This window comes from Hippopotamus amphibius, chromosome 15 (genome assembly GCF_030028045.1).
Source record: "Hippopotamus amphibius kiboko isolate mHipAmp2 chromosome 15, mHipAmp2.hap2, whole genome shotgun sequence".
NCBI lineage: Eukaryota > Metazoa > Chordata > Mammalia > Artiodactyla > Hippopotamidae > Hippopotamus > Hippopotamus amphibius.
Window position 1 is genome coordinate 11,332,838 of NC_080200.1, and position 19,374 is coordinate 11,352,211.

Here is a 19,374-nt window from a genome sequence, read left to right on the forward strand (position 1 = left end):
TGGTCAGGGAATTAAGATCCCCCATGCCACAGGGCAAAGATAAATAAATAATAAAAATTAAAAAGTCTACATTTTAAAGATTTCAGGAAAAAAAAAAAAAAATAAAGATTTCAGGGGCTTCCCTGGTGGCACAGTGGTTGAGAATCCACCTGCCAGTGCAGGGGTCATGGGTTTGATCCCTGGTCCAGGAAGATCCCACATGTCTCAGAGCAACTAAGCCCGTGGGCCACAACTGCAGAAGCCTGTGAGCCTAGAGCCCGTGCTCCACAAGAGAAGCCACTGCACTGAGAACTCCAGGCACCGTAAGGAAGAATAGTCCCCCATGGCCACAGCTAGAGAAAAGCCCAAGCACGGCAACAAAGACCCAACACAGCGCAAAAAATACATAGGTAAATAAAATAAAAATTATTTTTAAAAAAAGATTTCAGTGTATTTGTAGATATGTGCAGTCGTCACCACAGTCAATTTTTTAAGATTTTTGTCAATTTAAAATATAACTCCATGAATGGACTGGAGGACATGGCGTTGGGGGAGCGGGGGGCAAAGGGGAAGCTGGGACGAAGTGAGAGAGTAGCATAGACAAGTATATACTACCAACTGTAAAATAGATAGCTAGTGCGAATTTGCTGTACAACAAAGGGAGATCAACTCGATAATGGGTGATGCCTTGGAGGGCCGGGACGGGGAGGGTGGGAGGAGTCAGGGGAGGGAGGGGATATAGGGATGTGTATAAATACAGCTAATTCACTTTGGTGTACCTCATAAGCTGGTACAAGAGTGTAAAGCAATTATATTCCAATAAGGAGCTTAAAAATAAAATAAAATATAACTCCTCTGCTCCTTAGCTATCACTGCTAACCTTCCCCTCCTCCTCCTCCAATCCCTAGCCTTAGAAAACCACTAATCTACTTTCTACTTCCCTATTATGATCTTTCATGTGAAAAGAATTATATAATATACTACCTTTTGAATGACTTCAGTCACTCAGCATAATTTTTTCAAGGGACAACTAATTATCAATATTTATTATATGTCATAACAATATTCCATTGGTTGGATGTTATTATTAAACACAATTTATTTATCTATTCATCTGTATATAGACATTTGGATTGTTGCTACCTTTTGGTTATTATGAATCATATTGCTATAAAATTTATGTATAAATTGTGGTCAAGTGTGATTCCATTTTTATTGAGAGTATATCTAGACGTGAGATTGATAGGCCATATTGTAATTCTAGGTTTAATATTTGAGGATCTTCTAGACCTTTTTCAAGAGTTGCTACTCCATTTTATCTTCGTTCCACCCATGTATGAGAAACCAAATTTCTCCATTTATTTTTGACACATTTTTTATTAATTAACTAATGTATTTATTTATTAGCTGCATTGGGTCTTCGTTGCTACATGCAGGCTTTCTCTAGCTGCAGAGAGCAGGGGCAACTGTTCATTGCAGTGCAAGGTCTCTCTTGTTGTGTAGCCCCCACTCTAGGCACGCAGGCTTCAGTAGCTTTGGCACAAGGGCTCAATAGTTGTGGTGCACAACATGTGCACAGCATGTGGGATCTTCCCGGCCCAGAGATCGGACCCATGTCCTCTGCATTGGCAGGCGGATTCTTAACCACTGCACCACCAGGGAAGCCCCTTTGACACATTTAGATTCTAGCCATCTTAGCTGTTGTGAAGGGAAGTATCTCATTGTGGTTTTGATTTGCATTCCTTGATAGCTAATGATGTCCAGAATCTTTTCATATGCTCTTGATCATTTGCCTATTTTACTTGGAAAAGTATGAATTCAGATCATTTGTCATACTTAAATTGTGTTATTTGACTTTTTATAACTAATTTATGAGATCTTTAGATCTTTTCAAAACAAGTTCCCTTTCAGATATATGATTTGCAAAATTATCTTCCACCCTAAGGGTTATGTTTTCAATCTCCTCCTTAAAATTTTACTTTTAATTGTGGTAATATGAACACATCATAAAATTTACATTTTCACCATTTTTAATTGTATCGTTCAGTAGCATAAAATATACTGAAATTGGGAAACCAATCCACAGAACTATTTTCATCTTCCAAATCCAAAACTCTGTACTCATGTTGACCTAAAGAAATAGACTGCTAGTTATTTGCTCAGAAAAATATGGGTTTATCCAGGATGACCAAAGAATTGCAATTAGGGTCTGCAACCTTGGCAAGCCACTGCACGTTCTTCTGCAGCAAGGAGAGTAGGGATTTTTTTTAATTTTATTGAAGTATAGTTGATTTACCATGTTGTTTTAATATCTGCTGTAGTGTAAGGTGACAGTTACACACATATAGACATTCTTTTTTTTTTTTGGGGGGGGTACACCAAGTTCAATCATCTGTTTTTATACACATATCCCCGTATTAGACATTCTTTTTTTAATATTCTTTTCCATTATGGTTTATCACAGAATATTGAGTATAGTTCCCTGTGCTACATAGAAGGACCTTGTTGTGAGAGCAGGGATTTTTTTTTTTCTGGTGCTGCACAGCTTGCGGGATCTTAGTTCCCTACCTAGGATTGAACGCACACCCTCAGCAGTGAAAGAGCAGAGTCCTAACCACTGGACCACCAGGGAATTCCCGAGGATTCTTATAAAGAAGGGAAAAGGATGCTGGGAGGGCTATAGTAAACAAAGAGTGATTTGAGGAATTGAGAGTTCAAACTATGGGAGCTTTGCCATAGATAGAAAATTTAAAAATTAAAAAAAAAAAAGAAGAAAGAAAATAACAAAAATGATGTCACATGGTAGGAGAATGTTAAACTCTCCTGAACTTTAATTGCTACGTGTGCAACCCTTCCTTCCACCAACTTGGGATCCTTCTTAGGAAGAACTGGAAGAATGGGGAAGGACATCAGGCACAACAAGGCTTTCTTGGAACCCACTCTGAAGTTAGAAAACACCCTCTAGGGCTACACCTGCCCTCATATTATTCACAAAACTGTTGAAAATGTGATAGGGCTTCCCAGTGGGCATCTGCCTCTGAGTTGACACAGGTTTCCCAAGTCGTATCCTGGGAATGCTGTGGTCTGAAACATAAAGGGTCATCTAATAGATCTTCCCAAATCAGATCTGCCTACATATATCCTAATCTAACCCTTGGGTATGAATATCGTGTCCTCCCAGGGCGGGTCTTGAACCTATTACATATGGGGGATTTATTTATTTATTTATTTATTTATTTATTTATTTATTGGTTTTTGAGGGAAACGTTTAAATGCAACACTGACTCACTTCGGAAAATTTCTCTGTGTAATGGTGATAGTGAGGTGAAACAGTGGCAGTACTTGGTTTCAGTGGCAAAACCCAGACACCAAGTAATCGGGCACAGTCACCTCGGACACAACATTCCCCGTTATTGCATAAACATCAGCTCTGCACCAACGAGCACAGTTGCATAACAGTCTCAAAACCACCAATAATGTTAAAAAGAGACACCTTGCCTTGTCCTAGATAGGGGTCCTTCAGGCACCCGGCTGTCCTTAAATCACCCTCCCCAAGGTCTGTGGCACAGTCTACCCTGAGGCTAAAGCAGCACATGCGCTGACCACTCCAGGCTTCCTCTCCCCAGTATCTACCTCCAAAGGGAGTTTGGCATGTGGCCACCGAGGCAGGCCCCTGCTCTTTTCTGGTACAAGAATCCCCTTGCAGATCTCCAGTCCCCTGGCCTGTGGGAAATGGCATCTCAGCCAGACCCTCTGCAGCCTGGGGCCTCTTTGCGTGGCTCCCACAATGTGAGGGGAGTCCTCTCCAAACAAACGGCAGGCGCTGCCCAGGATTTCTGCCTCTGTGAAGTGTGCAGCTGCAGGATGTGACTCCCTCCCTTTGGTTGGAGGACACGCCCACTGTTTCTTGAAGGGAAGAGGCTGAAATGGGCAGAGCCTGGTCCCAACCTATCTCGCAACAGTATCCAGTGCTTTCTGGGTCCTCAAGGTGATCTCTGCATGGCCAAGATCTCTCTCATCCCACTGCTCTCTCTGTTGTTACTGAACCCAAGTCGAGTTTGCTTGCCTGACTTGCAGTAAAACCAATCTACTAACCCCAAGTTGTGGTGAAGGAAAGTACAGTGTTTATTTGCAGGGGACCAAGCAAAGAGAACAGGCAGAAAGTACTCTAAAGACCTGAACTCCCTGAAGTCTATCAGGCAAAGCTTAAAAAAAATTTTTTTTTTACTTTTATTAATTTATTTATTTGGCTGTGCCAGATCTTAGTTGCTGCATGCAAACTCTTAGTTGCTGCATGTTGGACCAAGTTTTCTGACCAGGGATCAAACCCCAGCCCCCTGCATTAGAAGCATGGAATTTTAGCCACTTGACCACCAAGAAAGCCCCCAAGCAAAGCTTTTTAAAAGCAACATAAACAGACTTAAAAAGATGAGGTACCAAACCCAATGTAAGGAGAAATGGAAATAATAAAAATTAGAGCAGAAATTAATGAAATGGAGAAAAATCATAGAGAAAATCAGTGAAAGCAAAAGTGGATTCAATGGAAATATTAACAAAATTGACAAATCTTTAAATTTATCTACAAAAAGGAGAGGTTTCAAAGTCATAGAATTATGAAACAAAGGGGATATTCGCACTGACCTTAAGAAATGAAACAGATTTTAAAAATTCAATGAACAGTTATATGGCAATGTATTAGATAACTCAGATGAAATGGACAAATTTCTCAAAGACACAAACTACTGAAGCCAAAATCAAAAATAAATGGAAAATCTGAATAGAACTTTAATAAGTGAAGAGGTTGAATTAGTAAACAAAAACCACTCGCAAAGTAGCATTGGCCCAGATGGCTTCAACACAAAATTCTTTCAAACATTCAAAGCTTATTTAATACTGATTCTTTGTGAATTCTTTAAAAAATTAGAATGGAGAGAATACTTCACACCAGTGAGGCAAGTACAATACCCATGAGCAAACCTGATCTAGCAATATATATAAGAATTATGTACCGTGACCAAGTTGGACTTATTACAGAGATGAAAGGTTGGATCATATCTTACAATCCATTAATGTAATAAAGAATACGAATAGAGTAAAAAGCAAAAATGGCAAGATCATCTCATCTCAGAGAAAATAACTGACAAAATGCAATAATGTTTCAGGATTAAAACACTCAGCATACCAGGAATAGTAGAAATTTCCTAACTTCATAATGAGCATCTGTGGAAAACCCAAAGCTAATACTATGTTTAATGGTGAAAGACTGAACGCTTTCACCTCAAGATAAGGAACAATGGGAATTCCTCGCCTGGTGGTTAGGACTTGGGCTTTCACTGCCATAGGTGGGCCTGAGTTCCATCCCTGGTTGGGGAACTAATCCCACAAGCCTCGTGGCATGGCCAAAAACCAAAAACCAACCAACCAAACAAACAAAAGAATAAGGAACAAAACAAGGGTGTTCATTCTTGCCTCTTCTAGTCAATGTACGTACTGGAGAGTTGAGCCAAAATCATGATGCAAGAAAAGAAAAGAAAATGCATAAGGATTGGTTAGGAAGATTTAAAACTATTTCTTCTTCCAGATGAGATATCTTCTATTCAGAAAAATATAAAGAATCCAATAAAAATCTTTTAGAACTCATTATTGAATTCAGCAAAGCGAAAGTACACAAGATCAAAATATAAAAATTAATTGTACTTTTAAACAATTGCAGTGAACAATCTGATAATGAAACTAAGACATACATTTCTAATAAAATCAAAAGGAATGAAATACTTAGGAATAAATTTAGCAAAAGAAGTACAAAATGAATACTCAGAAAACTATAAACATGGTCAAAATTTAAAAATTAAAGTATAAATAAATGGGAAGACACCTGCATTTCATAGCACAGAATACTTCACACTGTTGAAATGGGACTCTTCCCCACAGGACTAGAGATTCAACACAGTACCTATCAGGATCTCAGCTAATTACTTCATACAATTTAGCATGCTGTTTCCTAAAATGATGTGGAATTGTAAGGGAACCAGAAAGGCCACAGTAGTCTTGAAATAGGAAAATGAACTGGTAGGACTAACATTTCTTGATTTCAAAACTTTATAATACGCCATGGTAATCAAGAGAGTGTGGTACTGAACAAGGATGGACATACAGATCTATGGAATAGATTGAGATTTGACAAATAAATCCATACATCTATGTCAACTGATTTTTTTGAAAAAAGTGCCAAGCATGGGGTGAGAATATGTTTTTCTCCATAAATTGGTGCTGGGACAACTAGATGGCTACATGTGAAAGAAAGAAGTTTTAGCCTTAAATGACACCACATACAAATATTTACCAGAAAGGTTAAAGACCAGAACATAAGAGTAAACTACAACACACTTAGATAAAAGACAGGAAAAAAATTCCAGACCTTGGATGGGGCAAAGAATTGTGAGATAATACATCAAGAAAAAAAGATGGAAAAAAAAAAGGTAATTTGGACGTTTAATAATTTTGTGCTTCAAAGGAAACTATCAAGAAAGTGATACTATCCTTTGGAGTCCTTGTGTGCTATTGCTTGGAATATAAAACTGGGTTGATGGTATGAAAAAATGGCAATTCCTCAAAAAATTGCAAAATGAGTCACTAATGTAGCAATTCTACTTCTGTCAATTGAAGTAGAATTGAAAGCAGTGACTCAAACAGATATGTCTAAACAGATATATGTGTTCATTTCATGTTATTTATAATAGCCATAAGTGGAATCAACTAAAGTGTCCATCAATGGTTGAATAGATTAAAAAATATATGGTACATACATACATCAGAGTATTATTTGTCTTTAAAAAGAAAGCAACTCTGATACCTCTTACAACATAGATAAAACTTAGGACATTATGCTACATGAAATCAGCTTGACAACAATGTCAAACACTGTATGATTCTATTGGTAGGAGGTACTTACAGTAGTTAAATTCCTGGAGATAAAAAGTAGAATGGTTTTTCTCCCTTGTACACATGTACCACGTCTTCTTTATTCATTCATCTGTCAATGGACATTTAGGTTGCTTCCATGTCTGGGATATTGTAAACAGCGCTGCAAAGAACATTGGGATGCATGTATCCTTTGTACCATGGTTTTCTCTGGATATATGCCCACGAGTGGGATGCCTGGATCATATGGTAGCTCTAGTTTTGGTTTTTTAAGGAACCTCCATACTGTTCTCCATAGTGGCTGTACCAATTCACATTCGCACCAACAGTGGAGAAGGGTTCCCTTTTCTCTACACCCTCTCCAGCATTTATTGTTTGTAGGCTTTTTAATGATGGCCATCCTGAAGGGTGTGAGGTGATATCTCATTGTAATTTTGATTTGCATTTCCGTAATAATTAGCGATGTTGAGCATCTTTTCATGTGTCTCTTAGCCATCTGTATGTCTCCTTTGGAGAAATGACTATTTAGGTCTTCTGCCCATTTTTTGATTGAGTTGTTTATTTTTATAATATTGAGCAGCATAAGCTGTTTGTAGGTTTTGGAGATTAATTCCTTGTTGGTTGCATCCTTTGCAAATATTTTCTCCCATTCTGTCTTTCTTTTGTTTATGGTTTCTTTTGCTGTGCAAAACTCTTTGTTTACTATAGCCCTCCCAAATTCCTTTTCCCTTCTTTATTTTTTTAACTTTTATTTCTATTTTTCTATTTTTTGGCCACACTGCATGGCATGCGGGATCCTAGTTCCCCGACCAGGGATTAAACTTGAGCCCCGCGTTTTTGAAGCATAGAGTCTTAACCATTGGACCACCAGGGAAGTTCCTGCTTGGAACTTGCATGCCAAGGTGCAGGCCCCAAATTACGATTCTTTGGTAGTCCTGGATAAACCCATATTTTGCTGGAGAAATAACTGGCAGTCTATTTCTTTATGTCAACATGGGTACAGTGTTTGGTTTTAGAAGATGAAAATAGTTCTGCAGATTGGTTTCCCAAAGTCAATGTATTTCATGCTACTGAACTATACACTTAAAATGGTGAAAATGTAAATTTTATGGTATGTGTATACTATCACAATTAAAAGTAAAGTTTTTTTAATTAAGTAATTTATTTATTTATTTTATTGCCTGTGTTGGGTCTTTTTTGCTGTGTGGGCTTTCTTTTTAGTTGTGGTGGGTGGGGGCTACTCTTCATTGTGGTGCGCAGGCTCCTCATTGCCGTGGCTTCTCTTGTTGCAGAGCATGGGCTCTAGGCACGTGGGCTTCAGTAGCTGCAGCACATGGGCTCAATAGTTGTGGCTCACGGGCTCTAAAGCACAGGCTCAATAGTTGTGGCACACGGGCTCAGTTGCTCCGTGGGATGTGGGATCTTCCTGGAGCAGGGATCGAACCCATGTCCCCTGCAATGGCAGGCAGATTCTCAACCACTGCACCACCTAGGAAACCCAAAAGTAAAATTTTAAGGCAAGAGAATGAACACAACACTTAGAATGGAAGAAAAATTTGCAAATCATATATTTAAAAAAGAACTTGTATTGAAAATATCTAGATACTTCTTATAAGTTAGTTACAAAAAGTTAATTATCTCAACATAAATCTGATAAGCATCTGAAGTCACATTTTTCCAAGTAAAATAGACAAATTGTCAAGGGCATATGAAAAGATTGTGGCCATCATTAGTCATCAAGGAGATGCAAATTAAAACCACAATGAGATTCCACCTAACAACTAGTGTGGCTAAAATAAAAAAGTGAGGTAATAAATTTCATCTAGGATACATGGAGAAATTTGAAATCTCATATGGGTTGGAATGAAGACAAGTGGGGAAATCACTCTTGAAAAAGGTCTGCAGTTCCTCAAATGTGAAACCTAGAGTTATCATATGACCCATCAATCCCACTTCTAGGTATATGCCCAAGAAAATGAAAACACGCTTGACCAAAACTTACACATTTTATAGTAATATGATTCATAGTAGCCAAAAAGTAGAAGCAAGCCAAATGCCCATTGCCAATGAAAAGAATCAATAAACAATCTATAATGAGAGCAGAAAAGAGTTTTATTTGAGCCAAAGTAGGACTAGCTAGGAAGCCCGCTTCCCAGATTACTCTGAGAAACTGCTCTGGAGAGGCATAGTTTCTAGCACAGTTTTATATCTTCTCAGAACAAAGAACACTAAACAAGTCACGGTTAATTTCTTCAAGCTTTCAACAGTATGTCCTTGGCCCTTGGGAAGGGAGCTTCTCATCACAGGAGTACCATCACTGGCATCCCAGGAAGGCAGGCATGTAATCTTTATTTGTAACATGGACATTCTTTGCTTTCGCTCAATGTGTCCTTTTCTCTAAGAATTAAAGCAGATGTACAATGTATGTTTGATAGGCCACAAACAGGCTATTTTAGTTAGCATAAAATTCAACTTAACTTATGTATAAGCCAGAATGGCTTCCCCATATCTCAATATGGGAAAATTTCTTTTTATCACCATTAATGGATGAATATATAAATATGATATGTTTTATTCAATCGATGGAATATTATTCAGCCATAAAAGAAAGGAAATATTGAGTCATACTTGTCTCTTTAGAAATTATGTTGAGGACCTCCTTGGTAGTGAAGTGGGTTGAGAATCTGCCCGCCAATGCAGGGGACATGGGTTGGATCCCTGGTCCAGGAAGATCCCACATGCCGCAGAGCAACTAAGCTTGTGTTCCAGAGCCCGCAAGCCACAGCTACTGAGTCAGCATTCTGCAAGTACTGAAGCCTACGAACCTAGAGCCTGTGCTCCCCAACAAGAGAAGACACTGCAATGAGAAGCCCACACAACAAAGCGAAGAGTAGCCTCCACTCTCTACAGCTAGAGAAAGCCCAGGTGCAGCAACAAAGACCCAATGCAGCCAATAAATTAATTAAATAAAAATAATTTATTTTTTAAAAAAGTCACAATAGATCCACAATAAAACAGAGTCCTACTTCCTCCTCAAGGGCACACATAACAATCTGATACATGTCTTTGAGTTCTGCGGGAACTAAGGCCCCCACCCAGGTGGAGGAGAGAATGATGATGTGGACCCTCTTGACTTCAATCAACTAAAGCTTGGACTCTGTGGACCTTTGCCCCACTTCCTGGATGAATTCTCCTCTGCTCAAGCCCCTTCATTTATATGCACATACCCTTAGCTTAAAACTCGTCCAGTTTTGCTGTTCTGAGTGACACTGCTTTGGGAAAGATCCCTGTGTTCTCATTTGCTGCAAATAAATCCTTTCTTCTCCCCATCTTTGGCTCGGATGTGTCATTTGCGGAACACCCACCAAGAGGCAAACCCAGCTTTCAGGTAACAAACTCACTTCTGATTTCATTGGTTTTCTCTACAATTTTACTGTTCCCTATTTCACTCATTTCTACTTTAATTGGTACTAATTCTTTTTCTCCTTGTGTTTAAGACCTCATCTCTACAGTCTCTTGAAGTACAGGGTACTGATTTGAGATCTTCCTTCTTTGCTAGTAGAGGCATTAATGGTTATAATAATTTTTCAAAAGTTCTGTTTTAGATGCAACCCATAAAGTTTTACCCTGTTGGAATGATGTAATGTCCCTCAATATGTCTACTGATATTTTTGGTATTCAAGTCAATTTTGCTTAGTATTTATATAATCTCTCCAGTCTTCATGTGGGTGTTGTTCACAGATATATGTATCACAGGCTTTTATTTTCAATCTGTTGGTGTCTTTGAATCTAAAGTGTGCTTCCTCTGCATAGCATATATTTAGATCATGGTTTGTTTGTTTAATCTGAGATGACAATCTCTTCCTCCTGTTTAGATCATGTAATCCACTCACATCTAGTATTAATACACAATTACAAATATACCTGCCATTTTACTTTTTGTGTTCTACAGTTCTCATGTTGTTTTTAGTTCTTAAGGCCTCTATTATAACTTTCTTTTGCATTAAGTTAATATTTTCAAGTTTTCACTTTCATTTTTAAATTTCTCCATTATATATATTAAATATGTTTTAGAGGTTGCTCTTTTGACATACACATACTAATTTATTAAAATAAGACACAGATTTATACTAGCATAATTCCAGTGATATATGGACCATTACTCATATAAAGCTCTATTCTGTTTTGCCATTTTTGAGTTATGATTGTTATGCAGATTTTATCAACTTATGATATAACCCCCAAATATTTTCTTACACTTAAGTACAATCTGTGGTCATTTCCTTAGCCGGTTCACCTTTACTCCCACCTTTGTGCTTTTAAATGGCAAACATACTACACAGCTATTACATTGCTATATATTATGGCCTAATAACACATTATATACATAAGAGTCTATATAGTACCTTTGACATCAGCTAAAAGAAAGAAAAAATACGTATTGATTCTGCCTTTTCTAGTTACAGAATTTCTTGTACAGATGTTTTTGTTTCTTTATGTTGATGTGAATTATCTTCTGGGGTCCCTTGCTTTCAGCCTGAAGAACTCCTCCACTAATTCCTGTGAGGCAATTGACTATGATATATTCTTTCAGTGCTTGTTGATCTGAGAGAGTCCATATTTTGTGTTCATTTTTCAGAAGGTAGTTTTGGTGAATATAGGATTGTTGTTTGACAGGTTTTTTTCCTAGTGCACTTTGAATGTTTCCCTCTGTCTTCTGGCTGCCCTGTTTTCTGCTGAGACATCACCTGGTAATTTAACTGTGTTTTCCTTGTAAGTGTTGGGTCACTTTTCAATTGCTTTTTATTCTCACTGTACGGCTACTACCTTCCTGTCTGTTCACGTCTCATATTTTTTATATAAACTAGATACTTTAGGAAATATAATGTAGCAACTCCAGGTACTAGACCCATTCCTTCTGGGGATTTTTATTGTTATGTTTTTATTTATTTGTTCAGTGAGTACCTGCATTATTTTATTACTTAATTTTTAAAAATATTTATTAGGTTATGTTGGGTCTTAGTTGCGGCAGGCAAGCTCCTTAGTTGTGGCATGTGGGATCTAGTTCCCTGACCAGGGATTGAACCCGAGCCCCCTGCATTGGGAGCTTGGAGCCCCAACCAGTGCCCCACCAGGGAAGTCCTAAGTACCTGCATTATTTTAATAAAGCTTGTTCCCCCTGTATTGAGAAGCCAGAGCTAATGTACTGAATTAAGAATATGTAGATTATATGATCCTGCAATCCCACTCCTGGGCTAATATCTGAAGAAAACTATAATTCAAAAAGATTCATCCAAAAAAAAAAAAAAAAAAAAGATTCATCCATCCCTATGTTCATAGCAGCACTATTCACAATAGACAAGCCGTGGAAACAACCCAAACATCCATTGACAGATGAATGAGTAAAGAGGTGGTACACATATACAATGGAATACAACTCGGCCATAAAAAAAGAATGACATAATGCCATTTGCACAACATGGATGAACCTAGAGGTTATCACACTAAGTGAAGTAAATCAGGAAGAGAAAGAAATATCAGATGATATCACTTATATGTGGAATCTAAAATATTACACAAATGAACATACCTACAAAGCAGAAACAGACTCACAAACATAGAGAATAGACTTGTGATTGCCAAAGCGAAGAGGGGCTGGGGAGGACTTCCTAGGTGGCGCAGTGGTAAAGAATCCGCCTGCCAATGCAGGGGACACGGGTTCGAGCCCTGCCCTGGGAAGATTCCACATGCCATGGAGCAACTAAGCCCGTGTGCCACAACTATTGAGCCTGTGCTCTGGAGCCCATGAGCCACTACTACTGAGCCCATGTGCCACAACTATCAAAGCCCATGCGCCTAGAGCCCGTGCTCCACAACAAGAGAAACCACTACAATGAGGAGCCTGCACACCACAATGAAGAGTAGCCCCCACTTGCAGCAACTAGAGAAAGCCCGTGTGCAGCAATGAAGACCCAATGCAGCCAATAAATAAATAAAATAAATAAATAAATTAAAAAAAAAAAAGAAAAGAAAAGAGGGGTTGGGGAGGGATGAATTGGCAGATGCAAACTATTATACATGGAACAGATAAACAACAAGGTCCTATTTCATAGCACAGGGTACAGTATTCAATACCCTGTGATAAACTGTAATGGAAAAAACATAAAAAAGAATGTATATATAACTGAATCACTGTGCTATACAGAAGTTAATACAACACTATATATCAACTGCAGTTCACTAAAATTGTTTTTTTTTTAAAGTATAGTCTTTCAGAAAGGGTTCACTGGCATAGTCGTCCTAGCTTTCTCTCTTGTTAGCTTTTTTTTTTTTTAAGCTCTTTATTGGAATATAATTGCTTTACACTTTTGTGCCAATTTTTGCTGTACAACAAACTCAATCAGCTGTATTTATACATATATCTCCATATCCCCTTCCTCCCGAGACTCCTTCCCACCCTCCATATCCCAGCCCTCTAAGTCATCACCCATCGAGTTGACCTCCCTGTGTTACGCAGCAGCTTCCCACTAGCTATCTGTTTTACATTTGGTAGTGTATATATGTCAATGCTACTCTCTCACTGTAATCACTCTTAATAGAACTCACTTCACCCCAGTAATGACTAGAGGTGTGATCATGTGGGTCATTGGCAAGACAGCACTGGAAAAAACATGATTTAACTTTTGCAGATAAGAATGAGTAAATTAGTTTCATGACAAAACTAACTAAAAATAAGAAAATGGCCTGAGGATAAGGTAGTTGGCCCCTCTATTCATAGGATAAAACTGACTCATGTTGTATAATGATTAAATGAAGAAAACTGCAAGTTTTTCTGAACATTCATAAATAAAATGGGTACTTTAATATACTCATTGAGGAAATTAATAACAATATTTGTTAGCTAATGAAAGATTCAAAAAGAGTTCATAAAATACTTAAAATGACTACCAAAACTACTGTTTCACAAAAAAATTCACACAGTTTTAATCATATAAAGCAAAATAAAAAACACATTAAGGGGTTATATTCAGCTACAAGTAACAGGAAAAACCCACTGTCTTCCTGACAGAAGGAAGGTGCTTATTCTCACATGGCAACAATGGGTCAAGGATGCCATTGCACAATGCAGCAGAGAAACAAACTCCCATGTGATTCTTCTTTGGCGGCATCATTGTGAATGCCATGGTGAGTCAGGAACACATAGTCACTAGTGCTATTAACAACATTAAGTGTTTCCTACACAAATTAGACATTATAAAGACATAATCCAGAGAAGAGTGGAACCTGAGAATATTCCCAACCATAAATCGCTGAAGTACTTTCGTGGTGGACACAAGAAGCCTTACAGGAAAAATTCAAACTCTGATGGATCTTTGATGTGTAAGCTCTGAAGACATCAGGGGAAACTACACATCTATCAGAATGGAAATCAAACATTTGTTGGTGTTGATGATGCTCTTGTCTACAAGGACACAGGATCTGGAAAATAAGCTGGAAGATGGTGTCCTTGAAGCTCCTATGTATCTGCTGGAAGATGGTGTCCTTGAAGCTCCTATGTATCTGCCTCTCTCCCAGTGTGGGAGCTCCAATATCTGAAGAATGTCTTCTTTGCATCTGCTTTTAAATCACACACAGGTGAGCTACTGGTGAATGCTGATATGGAACCAAAAAGAGGATGGATTCTGGGACTTCCTAGGTGGCGCAGTGGTAAAGAATCCTCCTGCCAATGCAGGGGACATGAGTTCGAGTCCTGCCCTGGGAAGATTCCACATGCCATGGAGCAACTAAGCCCATGCACCACAACTATTGAGCCTGTACTCTAGAGCCCATGAGCCACAACTACTGAGCCCATGTGCCGCAACTATTGAAGCCCACATGGCTAGGGCCTGTGCTCCACAACAAGAGAAGCCACTACAATGAGAAGCCTGCACACCAACAACGAAGAGTAGCCCTTGCTCACAGCAACTAGAGAAAGCCCATGTATAGCAACTAGAGAAAGCCCATGTGCAGCAACAAAGACCCAATGTAGCCAATAAATACATAAAATAAATAAATGAATAAATTTATTTAAAAAAAGGGGATGGATTCTGGAAAGTCTACATCTTAATATTACTCGCAGGCAAGATATCTCCAACTCTAGATTTTTTGTATTATCACAAGTCTCGCAGTCTATTCACCAAATACCAGTCAGAAGGAAATACAAAGCATAATTTACATGAAACTATACTTTTTGACATTGTTCCCATATATAAAATTTATTCCAAGTGTTTAATAGAATGGAAAATGGAAAAAGGCTCCTACACTCACCTCCACCAAAAAGTATCTTTCTCAGTGAAAAGGGTACAATATATATAATAGATTATGAATATCCAGGAATTGCCACACAAAGCTACTAGGAAAATCCCAACAATATCAAACTGCCATTTTTCAATGGCCCATTAACTGAGAATGAAAAAAACATTATAAAAATTTAAGACTAACTGCATATTAGAAATACACTTGGGGACTTCCCTGGCAGTCTGGTGGTTGATACTCTGTGCTCCCACAGCAGGGGGTGTGGGTTCGATCACTGGTCAGGGAACTAAGATCCCATATGCTGCATGGCACAGCCAAAAAAAAGAAAGAAAAGAAAAGAAAAAAGAAAAGAAACACACTTCAATTCACCCATGGATCCAACAGGCTTAAAATGGAAAGAAAAATAATCATTAACTGATTAGAGGAAAAATCCCTACCTTTAAATCTTATATACTATTGTTGAAAGACAAATTACACAATTACCTGACATTAATATTTATTTCTGAAATTAGTAGAAATCCACCATTCAAGGATACACTTGAAGAAAGATCCTTAGTAAATGCAACATATTCACGAGTGTGAGGCAAAAATTATCCACACTAAGACAATGCAGACAAGAGAAGTTTTAATATAACAGGAGTGCAGACAATTTTTGACTCACCATCTTATAAACTTTTAAAACAACTCTTTCATACTGAAGGTTTTCTGTAACATTAGGCATTGGAGTACTTTCCATCAGGTTATCTCATGTTGTTTACATTTTTACTTCTTCATGGGAGTTTTCACACATAATGATGTTGGTCAACTGAAGTTGTTTCCCAGGCTGTTTACAAATGAGGTTTTATCTAGGGAATCCTTTCATCCTTTTGTAAACTACTGAGATCAGAGAAGCCTTTCCCATTCTCCACAGTTTATATAGTTTCTATGCAGTGTGCAGTCTCACGTGTCTTTGAATGACAGACAGATAAATGAAGGCTTTCCCACATTCCTGACATTGATAGGTTTTCTATCCAGTGTGAATTCTTTCATGTACTTGAACATAAGTGGAATGGAAGGTTTTCCCACATATTTTACATTCACAGAGTTTTTCTCCAGTATGGGTTCTTTCATGAACTTTTAAACTTTTTTGAGAACTAAAATTTTTACCACATTGTTTACATTGATATGGTTTCTCTCCAGTGTGACTCCTTTCATGTGTTTGAAGAGAACCAGGATAAATGAATGCTTTCCCACATCCTTTACATTTATGTGACTTCTCACTGCATTTTTGATAATCTCGTGTTTTCTGTTCAGTGTGGCGTCTCATGTGTCTATTAAAGGATGAGTGATTCGTGAAGACTGTTCCACATGCACTGCATTCCCATGGTTTTAATCCAGGAGTTTTCTTGTTCAGATTGAGAGTTGGAATAAGGTTGAAATTTTCTCTGCATGAACTAATGTCTTTACTTTTAGAGAATTTCTCTGCCTTAAAAGTTCTGTAATAAATGAGAACATTATTAATGACTTTTTTATTCATCATTTTACACTTATTATATTTATTATGAATTATAGGAAGTGTGGTTTTCAACCATGTGTGAATTGTTAGAAATTGAATATACTGAATGTTCTCAATGGGACTTCACACTTTCTATTAAAAAGTGATACTCAAATATAGGTTTTATTAATACTGACAGCAAATGAACTATTTTGCAGACACTGAATATTTATATCCAATTTAAGAAAATATTACTGGGAAACATTTTCTAAGAATAACTCAATTTGAAGTTGGGGTTACTTGTTATGTTGCTTCTTTTAAAATTTTCATAATAGACCACAATTCTCATAAGACAATGCTTTGTATTATAAGTCTTACTCACCTTAATTTTCTCCCCTGGTTTTCATCTGATCTTCAATGTCATGATCTTCCCATTTTATTCCTGAAATGCAGACCCAGAAAAATGATCCCAAAGTATTGTAAATTATAGAAAAATTATTAGATTCTAGGTCCAGGATGAGCTCTGACCATTTCTAGTTTCTTTACCAATGTCTTCCCTTTCCACATTCCACATCTTGGAACAATATTGACAGGTAAGAAACACTTGTTCTCTAATTGACAAATGGAGGGAATTTCTTCATTCTTGCCTACTGAGGCCAGGTACCTTAAGGTTTCCTGCATCACATCTCTGTAGAGTTTCCTCTGTGAAGGATCCAGTAAAGCCCACTCCTCCAGGGTGAAGTTCACTGCCACATCCTCAATGGTCACTGAGTCCTAAAACACCAAAAATATGTGTTCACTGAGATACATGAGACTGGAAAACTAGACATCCACACTTCATTTACAGGAAGGTTACATATGATTCTGTTCTTTACAAAGAGTTATTCTATGACTACATCATGAGAAACTTTCCACAATTCCTCAATTATTTAACAGCATCATGAAGAAATGAAAATTATATACACATTATTTCTGTGTTCATATTATCACTTATATCGCAATGGAAGAGCCCAGAGAATGTAGGGAAATGACAGAAATGCTATACAAATGAAACAAATATCATTTTAACAATGATTTCTTGTGAAAAAAATCTTTCTTCTTGTTCCTATGATACTCCATTTATAGCACTTCATGAGGCAGAGGATCAAGACTCATGAGGTTTCAATGAATAGAAACACAGTCAAGAACTGGAAGCTTTTTCCTAGTCCCATCATCTAACATTAGAGTCCAGGTGGCCTATAGAAATCACACTTTTAACAAAGCCCAGCTGGCCACATTCTCTCAAAGCCCTCCATACCTTTAGAAGAAATCAGGTGCAGGTGCCTGAGTGTAAATATTCTTTTGGGGAACCACTGAGTTTAAATTGCATAATAATTCTCACATACTTGTTTTTCCTTTCTCTATACATATAATTTGAGGCAGGTAGAAAGTTACTTCATATCTAGACCTCAGACATTTGGCAGTAGAAATAATATTTTAGACCACAAAATTCCTCTACTCATGTGCCTCGGGGCTGCTTCCAGCCAAATTTTAGAATACACACTGCAATTGCGTGCCAGAAAAATCTCTTTCTCATCACACCCTAACAGTATACTGGGCCTTACTGCCTTTAAGGACAGGTGAAGAGCTACAGTTTGCAAGGGGGGTTACTGAGGTCCATAATAGTGTGATGGTGAATTTTCCCATGATTGGAAAATATGTATACGTTTCATTAGCAGTTTTCTCCAACAGAACAGAAAGTCTCCATTCTGCAATTTCAGTTACAAGTGTTGGGCATGCAGCCACACTGGCAACTGCCAGGCAAAAATCTAGTTAGGGGGTTTCTGAATTCAGAAGCTGTGATTCTCAATCTCATAAGAAAAGAATGAAAAAACCTGAAATAAGTCCACTCAGAGCCATGAGAGCACTGACTTCAAAGGGCAAACCGGACGTGTCCTAAGACTGGGACAGAGAAAAGAAAGACATTTTTTAAATATGACTCAAATGTTCAGTTCTTGATGCCTGCACTCAAAAAACTCTGTTTCACCAGTCTAACAAAAAGACCAAAAAGAACTAAAAGATACAACTCAATATTTATGAACCCTGGTATGCCTTCTTTAACACAAGATTTAAGATACATATAATGAAATTAACTAAAAGAAAAGAAAAAAAGTGAGAACATATAAGTAACAACTAAGAGTTTTCTAAAATTAATGATAGATAATACCTGTAGGTCCATGAAACTCAGTGAACAGTAAACGTGAAAACACAGAAATGGAGACCAAAGTATTTCATATTCAAACTGAGAAAAAAACAAAGGCAAAGAGAATATACTGTAAGAAGGTACTAGGAACAATGTAAAATGCAAAAGTAGTAAACTCTTGGAAGATATCATGGAAGGAAATCTAGGTCACCTTGGGTTTGGTAACAAATTATCAAATAGAACAACAATGGCAGGCTTATAAGAGGAAAATAAGTATAATTTCACTTCATTAAAATGAAAATTGCCTCTTTTAAGAAAGAATGTGTAAAGAGAATGAAAATCACAGAATAGGAGAAAATCCTTACAAAACACACATGTGATAAATGACTGGTATTCAAAATATCTAAAGAACTATTATTATCAACAGTAAGACAAACCACCCAATGAAAAATGGGCAGAATATCTGAACACACAGCTCCCCAAAGAAGATATATGGAAGGGAAATAGGAAATATGAAAACGTG

General features: G+C 37.6%; 1 pseudogene; it reads right to left on the reverse strand.

Annotated features, from left to right (window-relative positions):
- Nucleotides 1-15,842: 15,842 nt before the first annotated feature.
- Nucleotides 15,843-18,355, reverse strand: LOC130836232 (zinc finger protein 791-like; annotated as a pseudogene).
- Nucleotides 18,356-19,374: the final 1,019 nt, after the last annotated feature.